Here is an 11,056-nt window from a genome sequence, read left to right as displayed (position 1 = left end):
ACTGCTCTAACTGTCCACCAAACTTACTTATATCTATTTGCGGAAGCTTAGGTTTTACAAGTGAGGTTTGTGAGAGATCTACATCGACAGTTTTAGTCTTAGTAGCTACAATAACATCATAGGTGGCTTTACATTTATAGTACATGGTATAAAACTGCTTGAAGGCGGAACTAGTATCTACAGTGTCCTTGGGGTCATCTAATTCAAGATTAAGATTATCCATCTGTTCTGAAAGGGCTTCAAAGTCTGAGTACAAAGACTTTAAATTTGAATACCTAGCGACAAAATCATTAGTTTCACCTGGAAGTTCCTTGATTAAATCAAAACACAGCTGTAACCTTTGAAAATACCTTTCTCTTTTTTTCACACATTGTTCTAGTTTTGTAAAAGCCATATTTTTAAACACTAATTAGATACAAAATATGAAAAACACCCTACAGAAGACAGAATCCTTATTTACAAAATTAACCTGCTTACAAACTAATTTAGTAAACCTTGACAAAAATAAAACAAGTAATCTTCAAACAAACAGTGACACAGAAATAATATTAGATAGTGAGTGATTAAGAAAATAAGAATGATTCCCTCAGTGATAGAAAATTATTAGTTTTAAATAGAAACAGCTGACAGATAAGTTGCTCAAAATAGATAAGAGCGTCCGGTCGGCGGACAGAAATACTCGATCAGCTGAGCGACAATCACATAGCGGCCGATAAGCAGCGCAATCAATAAACATAAACCTGCAGTTCTGTACCTGTCTGTCTGGCTCTATAGTTCAGTTCACGAAACTTAGCTTAAATGCTAATTTTATTTTTAATGCTAATCAGGTTTGTTTCATGAGGCGGTTGAGTTTTGATTTGAACTCAAATTAAATGTTAAAACTTAGTGGACTGTTTTTTTGCATGAAACTGAAGCGTTCGTATAGGACCAGCTGATCCGGCTCGAAGGACCAAATGTACGGTCTTTGAGGAAGAGCCGTAACCGCGGTATAGCCGAAATAAAAACGACTGGTGATGTACCTTGGGGGAGTCTCGTAGAACGGGGTCGTCGAGGTCCTCGGTCAGGGCAGCGGGGAGTCCAGGATCACCAGAAGTCTTGTGTAGGTCTTGTAGATGGAGAGCGGTGGACAACAAGGGGAATGATTCACTCCGAGAGGGAAAATAAAGTAACTATATTGACTTGAAATACATAAAAAACAAAATAGAGCTGTATAAACGTGAAACTGTTCATGTATTGGGGTGGAATGCGGGCAGCAGCGTGTGTCCAGTACGCCGACTGCGGAGAGAATAATGAGCCGCGTCTTCTTATCTTGAAGGGGTTGGAGAAGGGGCTGCGAGTCGGTGACGTCATCTCGGGCCCCGACTGACGATTTTAAAAATAATCAAAAGTCTCTAGCGTTTTTTGATTTTGAGATAGTAAATAATCTGTTCAAAAATAAACATGCACGCTTATACTGAAATTGGACTGCATTGAAAACAAACCTATACATTTTTTGACTAAGTAGTAAACAAGGTAACCTAATAAGGGGGAAGGGGGGAGGTCGTCAGACGTTTGCGTAGTTTAATTTACCTCTTGGACGTGTCAGTAAAGTGTCAGCCATTTGTCTCAGTCTGCCTTATCCGCGTCTTTGCTCTTAATTGAACTGTGATGTTATCAGATACCACCTCGTGCATTATCTGTGGCTTTCTCCTAACCTAATATAATATATTTAATCGTGCACTTACTATTCAGTGTTATATGTATCTCAACATAGTAATTTATATTCAGGCCCATCAAAAACGTGCCTTCTTTCATTGTGAAAGTTTAGCTCAGTGCAAACTTTAAGTAAATTAACTTCATTTTACTCTAGTAAATTTTTATCAAATTGTCTTACGTTTATGAATTTATTACTATTCTAGTGCTCACGTTTAACAAGTATGACAAATGTAACATTGTTCTTTTTATGTGTATTTTTATTTAGATAAAACTAACATAATACACTAATACATATTAATTAAGAGACAAAATATTTCGGAAGGTGAAATAATGCTCATTCAACAAATTAGGAAACATCGAGGTCGATTGGGTTGTATGTCAGTCCATGGGGTTTGGTTTATAGTACAATTTATTAAAATACATGAATACAATAATGTAAAATTTAAAAATAAGCTATTTAATGAATTGGTTAGGAAGATTTACATTACATTGAACAGAGTCTTTTGATATTCCATTGTAACAATTTGTTTGTATACAGAAAAGATAGAGTTTGATGATAATAGATGATCATCAATGGGATGTGGTTAAGCATTAGTAAGTTATATTACTCTGGGTAATATCTCAAGAGTAAATTGACTTTATAAACTTTTTTATCACAATTACAATGGATTCAAAAATTGCATTCCTGTCTGTAGGTTCGCTTATTTTTTAGCTTTCCCAAGGTTTCCACCGTGTCTATTAAGTTGACCGATTCGGTGCTATTTCCATTATAAATGGGATAGTTTAGACTTAATGTTTTTGGCATTATACAGTATGTGTTTGAACACTTTATGTATAAGATAATTTTACTTTCACTCAAGACTTTGTGAAATGAGATTTTTATATTACTGATGAAAGATTTTGATTTTTACAATTCAATTTACTTAGTAGCTTGTGTTTTTTTTAATACCTACAAATAATAAATACTTACTGCATGGAAATACAAAGTATTAGTACGCTAACCATATGTTGTGTATTAGTATTCGTTGAGATTGCTTGAAACATTTATACAGAGTGGCGCATATGTCAGTTTCCCCAGAAGGGAAACTTAAAGGGGCTATAGGTTAATTGAATAAAACATTTTTAAGCGAGAAAAAGTTCATTGATGAACTTACTTACGTGTTATCATACAATGTTATAGCAGTAGTTCTAAATGATCACCTTTATTTTGTATACGCTTCATACTACGACTGAGAACAGAATCACAATAAACGGTTATCGTTATTAACAGATTCAAATGCATTTCTAATTAGGTTACTGAGTTCGTCAAGATTTTGCGGTTTTAAAGCATACACAGTCTCCTTTATAAAATCCCACAGTGAAATATCAGTTGGGATCAAGTCTGGGAGCGGGCAGGCCAATCGATTGTACAACGGCGATCAATCCATTTATTAAATGTGTTATTTAAAAAATCTCAAACTTGGATACCAAAATGTGCTGGGGCACCATATTGTTGCAAGATGAGCGAATGAATATAGGAGACATGATTGGTTCTGAGCCTCGAAACAAGTACTTCTTGCAGAAGTCGTAAGTAACTTTATGAGTTAAAATTTTCTTGAAGAAAATAAGGACCAATCAGTCTAGTACATGAAATACGTCCCCATACCATAACACCAGGCACATTGAATTCTGCTTGGATTACGTTATGAGGATTTACATCCGACCAGTACACGGAGTTATCCCAATTAATAAGTCCATTTAATTTGAAACATACCTCATCACACCAGTACCGTTTTGACGATTACACATGGGGGTGGTGACTTCTGAGGTCGTAGTAATAAATACTCAAATTGCAAAGTTTACTTATAAGTACATTTTAATTTGTGAAACTTACAAGCACCACTTTTAGATGGTAAATGAAATGTATGTAATGCCACGTTGCTGCCATTTAGAATATAAGAACTAAAAAAAAGTATATATGCTAGGTGGCTCTAAAATATCCAATGTTCTATGGAATTATGCCTACGATGTTTTACTTTATAAGACATTAAGATTTTACTTCCCTTCGCAATGGTATACTCACAACCCGGGTGTCGGCGTCTTGGCACGAGACAATGGCTAAAAAGGGTAGTCTAAGAAGGGTTATTTCTATTCGGTGGTTACTAGAAGATGAGTAGAAGTTATGAAACTGGATAAATTTTACTTACGGACAAAGCCTAAAACAAATTCGCGACGGTATTAGCCATTTAATGATACAAATTACTTATTATAACAACGTGGCCATAAGGAAGACGCCACAACATTTATCTATCTATTTCAATCAAGCAAATAAAAGATCTTCAAGGGTAAGTTACTTTACTATTTACAAATTTACTTTACGTTACATTCATTTTTATATATTTGGCATCAAAGGGCTAATTTAATAATACGAAAATATAAATTTTACTTACGGACAAAGCGCGCGAGGTCTGTTCGGTCACGTAGTTGGGCTGCTACAAAGGGTTAGAAGAAAATATTCATACGCGTGCCAATTAGGTAGTTACTCCGCCCCAATAATTAGTTCCGGAACATTGGATAAAATAATATTAAATTATACCGGCTGACTAGGTTGTGAAATTTACATTATATGAAATTTAACTAACCAATTAACGGTACACACCACAAAACTGATATACGTAATTTTCTTTTTTACAAAACAAGGTTTTCAATTCGTAAATTAAATTCATGAACATATAAGTCTGTATTAACAGGAGGAAACCGTATTTTATCTCTCAAAATACCATGCCGTTTTTCTGATTCTTTCTGCATAAATACTAACCGGTGAAATACAATTTCATCACGTGTCATGAATTATTCAGAGATCTCAAACATCAGGTGCAGTTTTTTGTCGAAACGTTTTTTCAACTGGTTCCTTTTGTCATGATTTAGATTTTCAAACAGCCACTTATCTGCATATTTGACAGTGGAAAAGTCATATTTGTGTTTTAATATCGAAGTTGGCAACGGCCGTGGTAATCGATGTGATATTTTTACACATCACTGTGATGTTTTATGGATATCAGTTGACTATTTTCAGTAACTTTTGATTGATGTATTCAATAAAATAGATATTAAAATGGTTTATTTTTTATAATATTTATTAATTTATTGTTGCTTATATTTAAATAATAAATATTTGACTGTAGTTCTGAAAATTGTGACCATTTAAAGATTCAAAACTGATCTTAATGGTTAAATTGAAGTGTTGTTTGCACTATTATACAACAAATAAGGACATTTAAAATTTTATGGAGAATTCAAACGAAAGTTAAATTTATATTTCAACAAATTTTGTAATTTTTGATAAGATTTTCCATTTATTGTTAAAGTATTTTGAATTCTCATTAAAGCATTTTAATTTATATTTATAATATTTTTAACTTCCAAATTATATTATTTTAGTAAAATGTTTAATACTTCTTTGCGCTGCAACCAAAGAGTTACTGGGGGTTTTATCAGTATTTGAACACCCATACATGTTTAATTGATACCTGAGTGTTTTTTATTAATTATTCTGTTCATTTGAATTAAAATTCATTTTCAATGTTAACGCAGTTAAGTACAAATCTTAAACTTTCTTTACACTGAATGCATAAAATGGCATCTATTGAGATGACTTTTTGTTTGTTGCACAACATAATTCTGGTGAGAACATTTTTTAAATGAGCTACTTACTTAAATAACATGTTTTAGATTCTGATGGCAATCTCAACAAAATACATTATGAGGGAGGTAAAAGTCAACTTAAGTTAGTTACTTTCTGAAACACGGTTCACATTTATAACTTGTATATAACGTGATATGTATTGACCAATTGACCAAATAATATGGAAACTATACTAAGGAACATTCGTATAAGATGAAAATACTGAAATCGTTTAAAGAGAGTACCATTAACGTACCAGGTATTTATAACAGTCTAGTTATTTAAATCAAGTTACGCTATCATTAACACGTTTACTGCAGTAGACATCTTACGGCGCGGACATCGGTAGAAAGAGTTGTTATTCTCACTGAGAATAGAGCCGCAGTGAAGGTGTTAAGAAGTGCGTGTAAACTCTACATAATGAGTAAGAACGTCATATGACGTATATTGTTATAGTAGCCCAAAAGAGTACGGACGTCATATTTTTGCCTCTTTATTTCTGTATTATCGTAAATTCATCGCTATTACTGATTGCCTTTATGTAGATTACTCTGTAAAGTGGTTCCATCTATCGGTAACGTACTTAACATCCATGTTTGGGCTCGCATTCACTTGTAATCTGATTTTACCACCAGATTGCAGTAGCCACCTGGTAGAAGCCACTGACTCAAGGTCGTATGGCGCGCGCATCACTTTGCTGTCAGAATATGCCGCCACATTATACTAGCCATTTTTTTGTATACTGCACACTGTGGCCTTTCATACTAAGAAAAAGTACTGACATATTGATTTGTAGAACACGTATTCCTTTCTTAATATGCTTTCAAAACGTATATAAACATTTTTAAGAGATTAAAAGTTGTTTATATTTTTACTCCTTTTGGTAATTTTTTGGATATCATCCCTTACTCATTTTAGCCTAAGAAAAAGAAGACGTCATATGACGTCCATACTCTTTAAAGGGCTAGAAGTTATTAAAAAAAAACAATAAAAGATATAAAAAATAACATGAGAGATAATATTGATACAACAGGAAATCCTGCTTGAAACATATTTAATTTTAATACGTACCTAAATTTTTACAATTGTTACATATTATACTTTCATCTCGTACAACACGATTCCGCATGAAGAAACTCTTGATATTAACCCGTAAAAGTGATAGAAAAGGTTTGTTTTCATTATTCTTCCACTCCAATAGACACGGAACGGACTGTGATATCAAGAGGCGGAAAGCGATTGCTTCATAATCGTCTGTCAGAGACGGCTCACTGTCAACCGTCTGTTCGTATGTCGCTCAACGAATTTTCAAAGTTCAATGTGTTTGACATCCCATCACATATTTCCCTACTTGTGAAATAAAAAAAATCAAACTAGGTTATCTGTAATTTTATTTATTTTACGAACGTATTATGTGTACATTCTCTAATTTATTGTACATTCAACAACTGAATGACATACTTTATTATTCGAGAAGCAAGACGGCAGTAATGCTTAACCAGTAAACACATATTATATCCATGCCTATGAAATATTATTTGAGTGTTTTCAAACCTAAATCATAGGTCAAATTCATTTAAAAAAATGTCACTTGGAAAATTTAGTATAAAAATAATTCGATGTTAAACTTTCAATCTTTATATTGCCAATCGCATTTAGATAAAACTGTATTGTAAATACCTTCGACAGGAATATTAATATTCACATATAACCGAAATAAATTCTCCCTTCTCCATAAAAAAAATTAAATCGGTTCTCCAAATAAAAATACAATTAAATTAAATCAAATTAAACGTTTTTCTTTCCCCTAACATCAAATTATCAATCATATTGAAACTAATTCTATTTATAGTTATAGTCTAAAAAAACTAAATAAAATCTATTCTAACGATGTTCACATGTTGAACTAAAACTGCGAGATTTTATCTATTTTTCGCTATGATTCAAATAACTGATTATATGAAATGGAACTAGGCTGTTCGAATAGTGTATGTTTGTTTAGAAAAATCTCTACAAATGTAAGTAGGATGCCGACTACACTGTACTATAGTAAGTATCAGGAAACACTAATACGTCAAGCGGCAACGTCCTACACTCTCTACCATCCATCGTACATGTCATTCATGGTTTGTACTGGGCGTTTTGTACGAGTTACCACTCCGTTCCCTAACGTACGCTTTCCTTTCGAAAGCGAGCAGCGATCCTGATCACCACGAGGTCAGCCGGTTATATAAGTACTAGCAATGCGGAATTTTCCTCTTTTTCTTGTTGTTGCTATGATGCTATCTTGCTTAGCTCTTAGCGTCGAGCGTCTGCCCATATACGCAGACGCAGAGACGGACAAAGTGTATGATATAAGCAGCCACCGTTTAATTTATAAGCGCCCACTGCAACCGGCCCGGCCTTTTTATAAAGACGAAATACACACAATGAAATAGATAACCGCCAACTGCGGCCAAGCCGGCCCAGCCCAGCCCTGACTTATATTCTGTCAAAACGCATACGATAAAATGGATACCAGCCGACTGCGAGCGCCCCGGCCCGGGTGGACTCGACCCACACAGGACCGGCACAGTCTTCCCAAGAGCCGACTGAGGTCGGAAAGGCCGGGCCGGGCTGGGCTGGGCCAGGCCAATTGCAGTGGTTGGGTGTCCATTTGATTGCATGCATTTCGACATTTCGAGAAGGCCGGAAGGGAGGTGATGGTGAGGTGAGTTGGGGATACCCACTCTACATTGTCTCCTTTATTTGTCTAGAGTTTTTCCATTTTCCGACCGTAACCTCAGCAATGCAGATTACTGTATTGGTCCCTTTGAGACAAATGGTCAGTTGCGTCTATTCAGAAGAAATCTTGTTAGAGATCTGGAGAGAGAAGAGCAAATTAAGCACATTCTTCTCTTTTTCGATTGATATCGTGAATCCAGTACCTTGGTTTTCTTTTGCTTAGCTCATAGCAAGCTACAGCTATCATAATGTCTTCTTCAGGACTTGTTTCTTCACAAATTAACATGTTTAGTAAATCACTAGTGGAAGTGGCAACAGTGATTTCACAACGGTATATCAACGAAGTGTGAGGCTGCAGAGAGACTACTGACTGCGCTGGCGCAGATATCACGGGGTCCACCCAAGCGGCCGAGAAGCGGCCATCCCGACGCACAAAAAACTGGCATTCCATAATGGAGTTTTATTGATTTAAGAAACCAATAGAATTCAGCGAGGGCGGGGCCTGCCTTTCCTATGTTTCACTTATACCTGAGTATCAGGAGGGCAGAGAAGGATAGAGGTTCTGTTAGCAGATCTTTGGAGATCACATGTTGGCGATCAACTGTCCCAATATCTGCCATACCGAACTTTTGCGTTTGTAAATGAGACTAGTATCAGGAGTGCAGGAAACTGTATTAGCAATGTTTCTTGTTATACTTACCGGGATTGCACAGGTTGAAGACTTACTTCTAGCCACGTAACAGGATGCGTAAAGATTAAATTCCCTTCGTTATTTATTTTATAGCCATTGTTTTAATGAATCGTACGTAATAATATTTTTAATGATTATTGATATAAATATGGTAATATTTCAATTGTCATTTAAGAAAAACAAATTTGAAATTAAAATTTTATACTTGTTCTTATTACGTACTGGTGACATTAAATTGTACCTCGGTTTAGTATAGCATCCTATGACCTGTAATAAATAAATGACAAAGTTTTATAATTATATTGTCTTTTATAGATAATAAGATACATAAACAATATTATAAAAAGAGTAAACACCCTTTTAAAAGTAAAGTACATAAAACATCAGTGAAAAATATTTTATTTTTAAAATGCACAAACTAATCAGCCATACACAAGAGATAGCTCATATCTTTCGTTGTTCAATATTAAAAACAACGGTATTATTTTAACATATTATAGAATTTTCACACTTAATATTCCAAATATCAATTGTTTCAAGTTAACGTTAAGTGCAGTTTTGTTAATATGTAATCAAGTAAAAATTAATTAAACGAAAGAAGTCGGTTAAGAAAATAACTTTGTTGACGGTTTAGCTACTATTATTGTTGCATAAATACTTATAGTGTTCTCTGTATTAATATCGTTGTTATCATACGTGCATGCATTGCATCCTTTGTGGTTGCGTTTAATTTTATTTTTTGAAGACGTACGCTATTAACACATTATTTAAAACGTCATCTTTTAGACCAACAGTAACGTAAAAATATGCATAGGATTAAAATTTAACTATTAGTTACTAGAAAGACCAAATATCTTTTCCAGTTATTTATAGGTAAATAAAACTATAAATGTGAATTTTTAAATGGATGGACTCCAACAATGGGGTGTTCCCTTCATGTTATGTATGGCATTTTTAGTGTCTTTGAAGGGAAAAAAATGCATCAACGAAACATTCTTTCCTAGACTACATTCTTATATGTAACAGGACAGAGAGCTTTTTAGTCCTATGTGTTTATGTATTTATTTTCTTTTTTAGACACGCCAAGTTCTAAAAATGATACTGGAGATATCTTAGACCGGACGTAGATAATAATTGCCGAAGGTAAAAAGTTTTTGACTAGAGTGGGATTCCGAAACTGTTAGTCTATATGTATATTATTTTTTGATCGAGGAATCGATACAGGTAAACTCTACTGTGGTGTCAGAAATTTAGTTGATTAGAACCTAAAATGCATGCTCCTCTCCGCGAACAACTTTAAAACAGTAAAACTTGTATTCAACCTATGATCACTCAACCATGGTCACTTAAATAAAAAGTGACGGATATTTTACCAACTTCTACTTGAAAACTGTTAGGGTACCATCATATAGGCCTACTATCATAGATATTTTTACAAAGAAGGCGACCTTCTTCGATTTTGAAAAGTGCGTACGAAGTCGCGTGTAACTGATAATACAGGTATATATAATCTTATACTTTATTACCATTATACTTTAATAAAGCATGAGTAACTGATATTACACAAATATCAGTTGAATTGATCATTGACTACTTTATTTTTACAATACGTCAGGAATGTCGTAGCCATTTCGTGTTGGAACTCTTCTTTCATGAAATAAATTGCAGATTTCAAAAAATATAAAAATATTAACCTAACTATCAATGATGGCAAAACATCAGTTTTGCAGACAAAGATCCGCTATGTGAGTCGGGGACGCTGCTTTAGCACCCCTTGGAATAAGCACCCCCCTCGGGCTCTGACGTCACGGCAGGGGGGTGCTAATTCAGCGCACGGACACGGACCAGGCACTGAATTAGCACCCCCCGACTACAAGGGGGTGCTAAATCAGCGCGCATGAACATGGTCGAGGCCCTGAATTAACACCCCCCTGTTCCAAGGGGGTGCTTATTCAGCGCATGGACATGACTCGGTCACTGAATTAGCACCCCCTAGCATTCAACCAGCAAAAAGGATATTTATCTTTTACATATGCAATTTAATCATAAATATAATAGTTGTTATTAGGATTTTTTTGACGCTGCCACTTATAAGCTACTATCTGCGATTGTTTTGCAATTTGCGATAAACGATTAAATAATATAATAATCAAATATGGCTACTTTCTCTTCAAAATTACCATAGACTTAATATTACATAATAATGCTCCGACTAACAAGGCTAATAGACCTTAGCACTCCTCCTTCTCACACGCATTGTCATATTTGTATAATAATTTTCA

This window comes from Homalodisca vitripennis, unplaced genomic scaffold (genome assembly GCF_021130785.1).
Source record: "Homalodisca vitripennis isolate AUS2020 unplaced genomic scaffold, UT_GWSS_2.1 ScUCBcl_1724;HRSCAF=5701, whole genome shotgun sequence".
Lineage (NCBI taxonomy): Eukaryota > Metazoa > Arthropoda > Insecta > Hemiptera > Cicadellidae > Homalodisca > Homalodisca vitripennis.
The sequence above is the reverse complement of the archived record's forward strand: the minus strand, read 5'-3'. Positions refer to the sequence as shown.